The following is a 14865-nucleotide window of genomic DNA, read 5'->3' as shown; positions in this document are numbered from 1 at the left end:
GATGTCAGTTACTGGCTGGGGGATATTAAAACACACTAGGAGTCATAGGGGAAGCCCAACTCCAGCTAGACTCTGGTGACCTAGTGAAATGACATCACAAGGAGCTCACCTGAGTTCCCCGGGGAGAGGAGTGGATGCCTATTACTGGCTGGGGAGATATCATAACATACTAAGAGGGGAAGTCTACCTCCAGCTACAAACTGGAGACATTCTAAAATGACATCACAAAGAGCTCACCTCAGTTCCCTTGAAGAGGAGGGGATGTCACTAACTGGCTGGGGGATATCACAATACAAGTCAGAGGGGAAGCCCACCTCCAGCTAGAAAGTGGAGACATACTGAAATGACATCACAAAGTGGTATCCTGACTTTCCATGGAGAGGAGGATATTTCAGTTACTGGCTGGGGGGATATCAAAACACCCTAGGAGCCAGATGGGAAGCTCACCACAAGCTAACAACTGGAGACCAGCTAAAATGACATTACAAAGAGCCCACCGGTGTTCCCTTGGAGATGAGGGGATGTCAGTTACTGGCTGAGGATATATCACAACACACTTGGAGTCAGTGGGGAAGCCCACCTCCAGCTACAAATTGGCGACATAGTAAAATGACATCACAATGAGCTCACCTGAGTTCCCTTGGAGAGGAGGGGATGCCTATTACTGGCTGGGGAGATATCACAACTTATTAGGAGTTAGAGGGGAGGTCCAGCACCAGCTAAAAACTGGAGACCTACAGAAATGACATCATAAAGAGGTCACCTGAGTTCCCATGGAGAGGAAGGGAGGTTAGTTACTGGATGGGGGGAAACCAAAATAGGGATCAGAGGGGAAGCCCAACTCCAACTAGACTATGGAGACCTACTAAAATGGTATCACAAACAGTTCACCTGAGTTGCCCAGTGGGGGACGGGATGTCAATTACTGGCTGGGGGGATATCACACCAGCAGTTATAGGGAAAGCCCAACTCTAGCTAGAAACTGGGGACCTACTAAAATGACATCACCAAGAGCTCACATGAGTTCCCCTGGATAGGAGGGGATGTCAGTTACTGGCTGGGTGGATGTCACAACACACAAGGAGTTAAAGGGGAAGCCCACCTCCAACTAGACACTGAAGACCTATTAAAATGAAATCACAAATAGTTCATCTGAGTTTCCCGGAATAGGAAAAGAAGTCAGCGGCTGCCTGGGGGGATATCAAAATACACTAGGAGTCAAGAGGGAAAGCCCAACTCCAGCTAAAAACTGGGGACCTTCTAAAATGAAATCACCAAGAGCTCACTTGAGTTCCCTGGTAGAGGACGGGATGTCAGTTACTGGCTGGTGGGATATCACAACACTCTATGAGTCAGAGGGGAATCCGACCTCCAGCTAGAAACTGGAGATCTACTAAAATGTCATCACAAAGAGCTCACCTGAGTTCCCCGGGAGAGGAAAGGAAGTCAGTTTCTGCCTGCGGGGAAATCAAAACATACTGGGAGTCAGAGGGGAAACTCATCAGCTATAAGCTGGATATGTTCTGAAATGACATCACAAAGAGGTAACCTGAGTTCCCTTGGAGAGGAGGTGATGTCAGTTACTGGATGGGGGAAATCAAAATACACTAGGTGTCTTAGGGGAAGTCAACCTTGAGGTAGACACTGAAGACCTACTAAAGTGACATCACAAAGAGCTCACCTGAGTTTTCCCAGAGAGTAGGGAAAGCCTGTTACTGGCTGGGGGGGATATGAAACACACTCGGAGTGAGAGCTGAAGCCCACCTCCAGGTAGAAAATGGATACCTAATAAAATGACATTACAAAGAGCTGACTAGAGTTCCCCTTGAATGGAGGGAATGTAAGTTACTGGATGGGGGTATATCACAACAGTCTAGGAGTCAGAGGGGAAGCACACCTCCACCTAGAAACTGGACACCTACTAAAATGTCATCACGAAGTGGTCAAGTGATTTCCCTTGGAAAGGAGGGGATGTAAGTTACTGGTTGTGGGGATATCAAAACGCACTACGAGTCAGAGGGGAAGCTCACCACCAGCTAAAAAGTGGAGACTTACTAAACTGAAATCACAAAGAGCTCACCTGAATTCCCTTGGAGAGGAAGGGATGTCAGTTACTGGCTGGGGGATATTAAAACACACTAGGAGTCATAGGGGAAGCCCAACTCCAGTTAGACTCTGGCGACCTAGTGAAATGACATCACAAAGAGCTCACCTGAGTCTCACAGTTCCCTCTTTTGTGTAGATGTTGTAGGCTAGCCTGATCATGTCAGATCTCAGAAGCTAAGTAGAGTCAACCCGGTTAGTGTTTGGATGGGAGACTCCCCCCAGGTTTGTGAGACAGAGACAGGCAGTGGCAAATCACCTTTGAATGCCTCTTGTCTTGAAAACCCCACTAGGTCACTATAAGTTATTTGTGAGCCAGCCTCAAACAGCTGGAAGATGGGCTGCAGAAGTGGCTGGATACAAAGCAAAATTCTTACAATCATCTAATGATAGAGATGGAAGGGAGCTCCTGGGTCAACTAGACCAACCCCCTGAACTACACAGGACACTTGAAGAAGACAAAAATGAATTTCATGCTACCTTTGACATAAGCATCAAGGCAGATAGCTGATCTTATTGGGGAAGCACCCTGAAAATGGCACCAGGACCACAAACTTCCAAGGCATTGGCAAGTTTAACTGTACCATGGGAGAAGTCCGGCCATATGGGTCAAGAGACTGGATGCTGATGGTTGTATGACCACAGTGATTAATTAGCCATAAATCTGGGAGGCTGATTCTTATCCATTTGGATTGTCACCATCATTAATATTGAACTTGGGAGGCATTATTAAAAGTAGGGTTTTTTAAAGGAGATTTAAAAAAAAAATAGCTAGTGTTTCATAAAAGCTCTGCGGTAAGGGTGGTACATGTGTTTGAGATTAAATTGTACAACATGGTTATAGCTTTATTCATCAACATGGCAATCTTGATATAACAGCCATTACTTAATTCTTAATTACTTAACTCATTACTTAATAGCCTGTCTCCAGATTGATCTTCTCAACAAGCCTTTTTGTCACTCTCCCCTGATGGTTTATAACCTTTGATGCATTGTGCTAAATGGATTCGAGTTCCTCCTTGTCTGTTATAGCTGCACCTCTCCTTGCCCATATTTTAACTCTGTACACGACCTTTAAAAGTACACCGCTAGAGGTGTGCATTCGGGTATTCTAAAAAAATACCTGGGAATAACCTTTTTGGAATTGTCAGGTAATTATTCGGCTCAGAATACCCGAATGCACACTTCTAGCTAGACATCTTTCAGCTTTTTCAGTATTTTAAATACAGATTCAAGAATCTTTATGTTTACCGGTAGAGATGATACTCAATAAAGGCAAAACCATTCTGTTTTTATCCCATTTCCACAGTTCGGAGTTCTCTATTTTTCTCACTGTGTCAGGTGCTAAATTTAGACTCTGAAATCATGTCTGGCATTCTGCATCTACGGAGGTTTTGCATTTTCTTTGAAAAAGTGGGTGATACTACCTCCCATCCAGCCCACCATTTTTTTTTTTACAAATCTCTGTTCAGCTAGCACATGTTCAGTAAGGTAATGAAAAATGTCAGCCACAAAAATGTAGCATGCAGACATTTGCAGGTTGCAAGTCCCTACGCTTGAAGCATAATTTTATGTTCTAGTTGTTTTTAATGAGCTTCTTGTGGCGCAGAGTGGTAAGGCAGCAGAAATGCTATCTGAAGCTGTCTGCCCATGAGGCTGGGAGTTCAATCCCAGCAGCCAGCTCAAGGTTGACTCAGCCTTCCATCTTTTCGTGGTCAGTAAAATGAGTACCCAGCTTGCTGGGGGGTAAACGGTAATGACTGGGGAAGGGAATGGCAAACCACCCCGTATTGAGTCTGCCATGAAAACGCTAGAGGGCGTCACCCCAAGGGTCAGACATGACCCGGTGCTTGCACAGGGGATACCTTTACCTTTTAGTTGCTTTTATTCCCTTCCTGTGTAAGCCCAGATTTATTGTAACCCCCCTCCCTCCAATCCCCTAAATTCCTTTTTTAAATGCTGGTGCTACACTCAAATCATGCAAGCAAGGGTATGTGTGTGTGTCGTGACAATGTGATTATCTGGTTTGCGCTCAATTGCCAGGCATGCCTGAAGGCAAGGTGTGTTGGCTATTACACAACTGTTTACCAACACAAAAATCAAGAACAATGGGGAGACATGAAATAAACTAAAATCAATGCAACATTAGCCTAACAAAATTTCAAATAAATTCTCAGCAATGCAACAACGTACTGGGAACCAGCGTCCCTATTTCGCAGTGCCATTTACCAAGGAAAATGGAAAACTACAACTTCATTTACGTTTCTTAAAATGACCCCATTCCAAATGCGGGCTGCTGGCTTCAAGGGGTATTGAGTACAATACTTAAGTGCTGCTAAATAGTTTTTTTTTGTAATAAGTTCTAGGAATGGTCTAACTTTTAAACACTTTTAATTAAATTTCAGCATCGGGATTTATTTCCTCTCTAACTAGGCCAGTGTTAGGAGGATATTAAAGGAGTCAAGGTTGTGTGCCTTCAAAACAGTGGTATAATAGGTTAAATTAACTTTTTAAAAAGCAGCAGGTGGTGCTCTGAGCTGCAGGGAAGGCAGACATTTTTAGACAAAGTTCCCATTTGGTGATCCTGTCGTTTTTCAGTTTTCAGGAGGGAGCTCCTGAATTTCCATAAATAAAATCTGGCTTGTTCCAATCTAGTCAGGAGAAGTTTATTAAAGAGCCTTAAACTTTTTTAAAGGTTTGCTACTCCATCTCAAGGATAGTTTATTAAACCATAGTCAAGTTTCAGCATAGGAAGTCACTAATTATATTAAAAAAAGTTTAGAAAGGGGGGGGAAGTAATAAAACAAAAACTGAAGCAAGGTTGAGCTCTTTTGAAAGACAAAAACCTAGGGCATTTCTGCACATTGAAAAAAATAGCGTTACGCCAGCACCATGGGGTAATGCTATTAAATAATGCGCTTCCGGCCATTCCTTGCCTCCTGGCTCTCCCTTCCCTCTTCCGCCTTCTCATGCTTCTGGGCACTCTGCACGCTGGCTTGAAATGGCGGAGAAGAGGAACACATTATACTCATGACTCTCTTTCACCAGTTAATCAAGCCAGGCATCCAATAACCTTTCTCCCTGTTTAAAGGGCCCGTGAAGCAAGCTAAATTTTTAAAGTAAAACTTCGTTTAGACACCTATGCATCTAATCATAGATTATTAATGCATGTAATCATAGATGCATAGTGCTTTTTTAAATGCCACCCCTTTCGGAATCATTAGCCTTGAAGCAATCTTGTTCCTGATTTTTTTGGGGGGGAGGGGAGTTTAGAGAGGCATGCTTGGTGTATTAACTGGTGGGGATTTTTTTTTTTTTTTTTTGCTTTGCCTAGGCGATTTAATGCATATTTGTTGCTCCAAACAGTTTGCTTAAAAAAAAAAGAAAGAGAATCGCCATACATGGTAGAAGGGAGAGTTGCCCTCCTGGGCAACTCAGGTGAGCTGTTTGTGATACCATTTTAGTAGGTCTTCAGTGTCTAACTGGAGTTGGGCTTCCCCTCTGACTCTCACCTTTGGCAGCCTGTGAAGTGGTTTTTGGACTTTGTGGGATCTGTGGGGGAGAAGTCCTAGAACTCTTACCTGTTGAGGCCTGTGACTTGTTTCCTGGTCTTCATGGAGGCTTGCTCTTCATGGAGAATTGCTCATGCTCCTGTCTTCCTGAATCAACATCTTCTGGCAGATCCTTAAAACAATTGCTGAGCATCAATGGGGCACAGCTTCTCCTTATTCTTCTACTCCTATGCGTAACAGCCTTCTATTTAATACCCTCCTGTGTTTGGTGCTCCAGCTTATGTTTTGATAACTTTCCCTCCTCCTGCACTTGCTCACTCAAGAGTGCTTTATGAGTTCTGTCCATGAACTCTTCACCCTCCTTTATATATTGCAGCGTGTTCAAGCCTTTCTGTAATCCCTGTACCTTCTCCTCCAGCAGAGCCACTAATTTACACTTGCTGCATGTGTAAAAGCTGTTCCCCCGAGGTAGGAAGACAAACATGGCCCAGACTCAATATGTCACTACCTCAGCTCCTTGAGTCTTCATGCCACGTTGATCCATCCAAAACTTCTCAAATAGTCCTGTACTTCACTGTATTTCACCTGTATTGAAATGCAGATTACAAAATCTTTGCCACAATAATGATCAAACTGGTTTTGTTCCAAAGAGGAACACGAAAAATAATATGCAATTTATAATAGAATGAATTGAATTTATGAATAAGAAAAAAAGAAAGCTGTGCTTTTGTTTTTGGATGCGGAGAAAGCATTGTATAATCTACTTCAGCAGTAGAATGGGCTTGCCTAAGTAGGCAATGAGCTCCCCTGCACAGGCTATCTTTAAGAATTGTATGGACAGCTATTTTTCATGGATGCTGTAGGCTGATCCTGCACTGAGCAGGGGGTCGGACTAGATGGCCTGTATGGCCCCTTCTAACTCTATGATTCTATGAATCAACATAATTTACTTACCTTGCTGAATATTCAAATGGTTTTGAGGCTGTTTGGCACTTTGTTATCACTTCTTCTTGGTTGCTGACTCCCCTCCCCCCCTTGTGTTCACTGACCTTGGCTTCACTTATCCTCACTGTCATTTCATCTGACTGATAGGTTACTAGTTGCCAAAGACAATTATGATTGTAATGCTTTTGGACACACTTCCCCTCCTCAAACAAGGTTGCTACTACTTCCTTTCATTTCTTCTCATGGTTGTTACTGTCTTTGGCTCACTCACCCTCACAGCTTTTTAATCTGTTTGGCTAGGCTGCTAGAGTCCTTGTGGAAAGCCAGGAATTTCTTGTTCAAAACCCCCAAGGCACTGTTTTGGGAAGTTCTGCTAGGTAGTTAAATTCTGCTCTTAACCCCCTTTATGTAGAAGGGTCAGGTGTCCCACTATAGTGGGTCCTCTACTAATACCTGTTGCATGAGCAGGAGAAAATTGAAGTGAAAAGTATTTTTGCTACAATAGAACCAGAATTGCCATCTTGTAAATGCCTGGCCCTGCCCTAGACCCATTCTGCACACATAGGATAATGCACTTTCAATGTGCTTTGGCAGCTGGATTTTCCTGTACAGAACAGGAAAATCGACTTCTAAAGTGCATTGAAAGTGCATTATCCAATGTGTGCAGAATGGGCCCTAGAAAGCTCTCAAGGGCTGCTTTGGCTGACATCCCTACCCTCTAGCCCAGGGGTAGGCAAACTGTGGCCCTCCAGATGTCCATGGACTACAATTCCCATGAGCCCCTCCCAATTTGTCCACCTTTGCTCTAGCCTGACATAACATAAAGCTGGCTATGAAAAAGCTCTGATACTAACAGCCTTCTGAATACTGTCGAGACTAAATCTATACATATTTCTAAGAGTCTAAAAGAGGACACAGTGCTACTTACTAGGTTCATAACTAGCAAAAATGGAGGGAACAAAAACCTCAGGCTCCCAGCATGTTCCGCACAAAACATTCAGACACTTCTCTGAAGAGGGTGTGTAAAAAAACAACAACAGAGTTTTTGGTTTATTAGAAAAGAACTTGTGATTCAGCACATTCCTTTTCTTCTCAATTTTTACACAGAATACCTTTACGCAGAATACACATTGCTATTATTTAGGGCATGGTAAAGCATTGAGCTGCCGCCACCATTTTCTCCTTTTATAAAAAAAAAAGGAAAGCGGTATTAATTTTATGCTTTCCCTGCACATAAATGCCAACATTTGCACCTTAACAAGCCCTGAAACATTGGATACTAAACCATATTACATCTCTTGCATATTTCTCCCCCACTTTCGTTCAGTAGCTATAAAATTGAACAACTGGGACTCAGAGACATTGGCCTGGATCCAAAACTGAGGTTGATGCATCCATTTTGGCTCTGTGCCCATAGATATAATATTCAAATGTGAGTTGTCCTTAATTTTTGTTTAAATCAAGCTCCCTTACTTCGTTTTCAAAAGGGACAAAGGGATTTACTATTACTGAGGGAATCTACGGGAATGACTGTTAAAATAGAGACATCACCTCTCAAGATTCCTGCAAGGTATTTTACAGGTCTTTAGTCAAACTCACATGAAGGCAGCTCTTCCTTTAATATACATATGTGTGACTGCATCAGTGAGGGAAAAGGCCAAGGCCCTAACCTCTCTCAAAACAAGGTCACCAGGACTGCAAGCTGGGATTGTGTGTTTGTGTGCATGCATGTATGTGTTTTTTAAAAAAAATACGTATGAATTGTTCATAGTTTAAATTCTTTGTCAAAAACATGACAGATCAGCTTCCTCCCTTCCTTCCAGTTTGGTCTAGTGGTTAGGAGTGTTGACTTCTAATCTGGCAAGCCAGGTTTGATTCTGTGCTACCCCACATGCAGCCAGCTGGGTGACCTTGGGCTCACCACAGCATTGATGAGCCGTGATAGCAGGGCTCCCTCAGCCTCACCCACCTCACAGGATGCCTGTTGTGGGGAAAGGAAAAGGAAGGATTGTAAGCCATATTTTCAAAACCTTCACAGAAGAACAAGCAGCCAAATAAGTATGATTTTAGGAGGGCGGGAAGTCATCTGCAGTAAAAAAGAAAAAAGGACCATGCATGGGATGTGAAAGATCTCTGCCTGGAACCCTGAAGAGCTGTGGCCAATTTGAGTGGGCAATACCAATGTTGATAGACCACTGGTCTGATAGACCACTGGTCTGATAAGGCAACTTCATGTGTGTGTGTGTGGTTGGAAATATATAAATAAGAATAAAGTTGTGGTAGAGTAATATTATCTGCAATGTTATTTTGTTGGTCACTCCAAGTACAAAGACAGAAGTTGCCTTGTAGGCTTATAGAGAGTTACAGTGTGACCATTAGGGGTCCCTTTATATTCCATAATCAATGGTTAAAACAATGACATGTGTAAATGCCTACAACTACATGTTGCATGCCCTGCTCATGTTACCTCACTATTGTACTTGATGTTTCATTGCTCATAAGATAGTGAAGTAGTGAATGTGCACCAGGATTTAAGTGATGTGATGCACATGAATCTGGAAGAACGTTAAATCTCTCTCTCTCTCTCTCTCTCTCTCTCACACACACACACACACACACACACACACACACACCTTTACTTTTTTACTGGGCAAAACAGTAATTTGGATTTATTTGAATAATAATTTGCATCTTTGGATTTAAGCTAATTTTCCCTAATGATAGATTCAGATGGGTAGCTGTGTTAGTCTGAAGTAGCACAATAAAATCCCTTAAGAAAAGCAGATTATAAATCAAGAAATGCAGTGAGTGGCATTACACAGACACTTCTAAGTCATCTTAAGTGAAGTCAGATTGCACTGGCAGAAGTGACATTACTAATGGGCAACAAAAATGTTCATACTGATGTAGCATGTATCAGGGCAAGTACATTTTCTAAGCAACAGGCAAGATTACATCAATGGTTGCCCAGCGCTTGACAACAAATACTTAACCGTTACTCATTTTTTATTTTCAAGTGGGTAGCCGTGTTGGACTGAAGCAGCACAACAAAAAGAACCAGAATCCTGTGGCACCTTCAAGACCAACAAAGATTTATTCAAGGGAAGAGCTTTCGAGTGCAAGCACTCCTCCTCAGGCTAGGAACTGAACATCATGATATTCCCACTGTCATGATGGTCAGTTCATAGTCTGACGAAGGGTGCTTGCACTCAAAAGCTCACGCCCTGAATAAATCTTTGTTGGTTTTAAAGGTGCTGCTGGGCTCTGATATTATTGTTTCCCTAATGAATTATTAGTATTGAGGAAATGGATAGTGGTAACTTTTTCTCCCTCAAGGGTGCCCAGTAAACTTGGTGGGCTATAGATTCAGAATAGAAAGGAACAGCTTTCCCCACAACACATAATTATGGAATTCATTGCTATGAATGATCACTAGCTTAGATAGCTTCAAAATGGGGATTCAGCTGAATTCATGGAGGAAAAGTTCATGAATGGCTACTGCTCCATGTTAGGTAAATGGAACATCCATGTTCAAGGATACTTTACCTCAGAATTCCAGTTGAGAATGCAAAGAACAAAGGTGGCCATTTGTTGTATCATGCAAATTATTATAATTTTGATTCAGAACATGGTTTATTGTGGAACTTGTGAATACATAACAGCTGCATTACTCAGCAAACCTTCTCCTCCTTTGGAAGTTTTTAAGCGAGGCTAGATAGTCATCTCACAAAAATGTTGATTTTATGAACTTAGGCAGATTGTGAGTGGGTGGGCAGGAAGGGATGTGCCAGTGTTTGTCTCTTGTGGCTCTTCCTTTTATATTCAGGGAATCGCTAATTGGGTAGGTGAATTTCTTTCAGACCAGGTTGGATTCTGGAAATTTTTGGTGGAGAGATCACGTGGGCATGAAATTGGGGTCACCATGGGTGGGCAGGTAGTTGTGAGTTCCTGCATTGTGTAGGGGGTTGGACTCTGGAGGTCCCTGAAGGTCCTTTCCAATTCTATGATTATATATCCCTTCCCTTCTACTTCCTGTTTCCTCTCCTACTATATGATTTTTCCCAATAAGTTTATTTATCTGGCTTGCGGTCGGTCCACCATAGCTTGTCAGCTTTCTAGATGTATTGATGGGCCATTGTGAGGCACGGGATGCTAGAAGGGGCCATTAACCTGGTCCAGCAGACTCTTTGTAAATTCTTAGCCCATGCCTTGTGCACCTTCTGAACTATAGCCTCAGGCAAATTTACTTGGTGGTATGTTCAACAGCAGTCAAATTAGATTTACTTTCTGGTAAGGCTGGGATTGACATACTAGCACATGTTCCCCAATCAATGGTGCAGAATTTCTTCTTTGGTAACTCAGAAAGATCAATGCTGCTGTCAATTCCAGCACAGGGTGGGGAAAATATGGAACATTTTACTGGTCTTCGTGTACTTCTTTGATCATTCACACATTCCTTCTATTGGTTTTCCTGCCTGGTCATGTCTTGATTATACAAAAAACACCTGATAGATAGAAGTTAAATCACACTCAAATGACAGTTAAGATGTAACAAAATGGACAAAGATCATAAGTAGCCATATTTGGGGGGGGGGGAATCTGAAACCAAACTATATTATACCATTTAATTAAATTGTGCACCAACCCAAACATCACTTAAACAGTAAATTATCATGTTGCTTGTGGTGGATGTTGAGGGCTAGGTAGTCTTTCAAGACATGACAAGTACTTAGCTTGGGTGAAATTAAGTGTCAGTGAGCCCCACAGACCAATGGCTAGAGAAGGGGGAGGCAGGCCATCCTTGCTTTGAGAATTAAAAAGGCATCAATGCATCCAATGGCTAACAGGATCCAGAAAGTGTGCTTTTGTGTAGGAGAGTTGCACAGTTTCCCTTAGGGAGCCAATTACACCCACAATCTAAAGGAAACATTCTGAGTCTCATCCGCTATAGCAAGAGAAAAGGCAGATTAACATGGCAGTGCTAGGAGATCAGAAATACTTCTGTTCCTTGATGACAGTAAGGATAGATTTGCCATCTCCTTCCATCTCTTAGTGATTTTCTTCTTTGCTCTTTACTAGGAATCCCATGGAGCTAGGTTGCTGGAAAGGTCCCATGCATGACAGCTTGTGCAAAGCAGAGGCATCATACAGAGTAAGACTGTTGGTCTGTCTTATCCATCACTCTTAATTCTGATTAGCAGTAACTTTTTTGGGCCATTTCGGGTCCTCCTGCCTGAGGTGGAGGTTCTCACAGCCATAGAGCAGTAAAGAAACCTCCATGAAACAGTGAGCCTGAGGAGAAATTTATATGATAAAAACCACTGAGGAAGAAAACAACTTTGAAAACGGGCTATTGAAAAAGAAATTTTTTTGTGTTTATCCAAAACCCGTTTTGGTTTATGTTTGTACATCATAGATATGAAGGCAACATGGACAGAATAAACTGGAATAATTATAACCAAAAAGATTACAGTTTTCTAGTTTGGGCCATCCCAGCTCTGGCTCGGTACAGTGCCCTGGAAGGCCTGTGGCATGAGAACACGGAATCTTCTGCATTCCCTGGGATGCCGCGGGCACCAGTGAGGGCTAGGTTGGGCCAACACAGTGCATATTTGGCAGAGCCTGGCCTTTGGGCCTGGCCCTTCCCCTGACCTACGGTGTCCCCTCAGAGACACCACATGCCATGGAGTCCCCCCATCCCCACCTTGGTGGGACAGCAGCATGCCACTCTCCACCATCATGTGGTGGGGGTCCCATGCCCCCCACTCCCTCCCTCCCCACTGCTGCTGCCTCCGGCAATGTGCTGAGCTTTCCAGCCCCAGCGTTTTGCCCGTGCACTACACTGGGGCAGCCTGCATATGCCAGGGGATTCCCTCCCCCATGAATATGTGGGAAGTGCTGGGGCAATGCCCAGCAAGATCCCGGCGTGGCTGCCACCATGCATAAATGGGTCTATATTGTCTACCAATTCTTTAAGTATGGTGGAATATTTTCCCACTGCCCCATCACAAGATTACTCTTTCCTAGTGGTAACATAGGGAGAAAAACTACAGATTTCTTCTCTGTTCTACATATATGGAACAGAAAGAAAGAAGATGGATTCCTCCCCTCTAAGCAGGAAAACAGCACCTGATGAAGGTGCAGTTGGGCAAAGACTATAGAGAAGCAGGGTACACATTTTTCTTTAAAGAAAAATCCCAAATCCTGGAGCTGCTTCCAGAGCTCTCAATAAGCTCTCAATAGCTGAATTGTCTGAAAATTTTCTCAGGCTGAACTGATAATGGGAATGTGATTGGTATATATTAGCTCTGTTGAGCCAAGATTCACAGCATATTTAAGTATTATGAGTTCTAAAAGCAATCATTTATACACGGAGAAACTTGATATATAGTGCGGTTCCGTGGTTTGTAATGTTTATTGAATTGAGTCTATTGCACTTTGTTTGAAGAAACCTCTAGCTTTCATCATCTAAATTTTATGGCATCGCCACGTTAATGTCACTTCAGAATTGTACCTTATCTTTGACTAGCAAATTCCCCAAATAATTAACATTCACTGCATATGATGTCTTCTGTGAAATCTTTACTTCCCCTAGCAAAAATAATAAAATGGTTTAATAACTGTTAAATTGTTTGCAGGTGCCAGTCATAAGTGTAGACAGGAACAAACCGAAGTAATGGCTCACAATATTAAACTTCATAAAGGAACAAGGAAAATATAACCGAAGAAATAAATGCTAGTGCTAAAATGAAATGGGCCAGTTTGCAAAAGGAATGTTTGACAGAAAAAAATATCCTCTGACAACTGATGTGTGTGTATGTGTGTGTGTGTGTGTGGGGGGGGGGATTGCAAAAGCAATGTGAATTTGTTTAATACTAAAATTTACTCCTGATTGGCTAGGATGTCCAGGAAGCTGTCATCAGGTAACATCAGCGTACAGACAAATGTGACTGGCTGCATAGAAGAAGGGATTGGGAGGGGAATAAGTTCTAAAAGACTGCAGGGGTAATCAAACTGCGGCCCTCCAGATGTCCATGGACTACAATTCCCACAAGCCCCTGCCAGCAAATGCTGGCAGGGGCTTGTGGGACTTGTAGTCCATGGACATCTGGAGGACCGCAGTTTGACTATCCCTGGTCTACAGACAGATAAAATCCACCATGAGAAAAAGGTTGAAAGAGGAAGAACAGGTTAAAGCAGGGGTGGGCAAACTGTGGCCCTCCAGATGTCCATGGACTACAAGTCCCATAAGCCCCTGTCATGGAACTTGTAATCCATGGACATCTGGAGGGCCACAGTTTGCCCTCCCCTGGGTTAAAGGAATGAAGATTCATCGGTCATGACTGGCTCCCCACCCTTCTACAGAATCTAATTCTCTATCGCCAAACTACCACTCAGATCTTCTAAAGAGCAGAATCATTAGTTTCGAGCTCTACTGATCCTCAAGTCGTACATAAATTGTATCTGCGCACATCCTAAAAATAACACTTGCTGGTGCAAACTGCCTCTAGCATATATTTTTTGGCCTGACCCTTTTTTCAGGTACACAAATAAGGGTTTTATTGGGATGGACACTCTTGATTGGACGCTGTATGAGAAAGGTGTCTTAAGGTTATTGAAGCAGCATTGTAGACCTGTATCTACCATCTCTCCATCATGTGAATGTATACTGCTGAATCAAAAATTAATGCAAACCTATTAGGGATGCTAAATAAACTGGTTGGTAGGTGAATTAGAACTTGACTGGAACTCCGAATTGATATTGCTAATGCTAATCTGTCTGTCTACTGAAATTGTTAGTAGACATCATTAAAAGATTAACAAATTTGCATGACTGAACACTCTGAATGAGCTCCTCATGATCTACTCAGTTCTGGAATTAATCTAATTCCTGAATTAGCGAAAGCTTGTCTGATGCTGGTAATCAAATCGATCAGAAATGGTGGTGTTTGCCACTTCTTTAATAGACTAACAAATCTGCATGGTTGAATATTTCAGTCTGGGATTAACCAAATTTCTGAATTAACTGGTGGATGGTTGATGAATGATTTGAATCTTAAATGAAATCTCTAGTACAGTTTGTCAATTTTACCCCTCTGCCAGAACCAATTGAGATTATGGCTTCTTTAACAGATTAATACATTCATTTGGTGAAAGAGTCTGAACAAGCTCCTCTCTTGTTAATTTGTTCTGTTTTCTGTATGTCATCCATGTTTTGACATCCATATAATAATGTTTGGTTGATTGGCTAGAAAAGTTGCCATCATATTAAAGGTTAGCAGGATTAATCTGATCTGTGTTGGAT

General features: G+C 42.5%; 1 long non-coding RNA gene across 1 annotated transcript; it reads left to right on the top strand.

Moving 5' to 3' along the window:
* Nucleotides 1-677: 677 nt before the first annotated feature.
* On the top strand, nucleotides 678-13318 carry LOC143820682 (uncharacterized). Its single transcript, XR_013225460.1, has 3 exons — nucleotides 678-789; nucleotides 11640-11712; nucleotides 13199-13318. It is a non-coding gene; the product is annotated as an uncharacterized LOC143820682 (long non-coding RNA).
* The last annotated feature ends 1547 nt before the right edge of the window (nucleotides 13319-14865 follow it).

Source organism: Paroedura picta, chromosome 11 (assembly GCF_049243985.1).
Source record: "Paroedura picta isolate Pp20150507F chromosome 11, Ppicta_v3.0, whole genome shotgun sequence".
NCBI classification, from domain to species: Eukaryota; Metazoa; Chordata; class Lepidosauria; order Squamata; family Gekkonidae; genus Paroedura; species Paroedura picta.
Note: the sequence above shows the minus strand (reverse complement) of the source record. Positions and strands in the feature narration are given on the sequence as shown.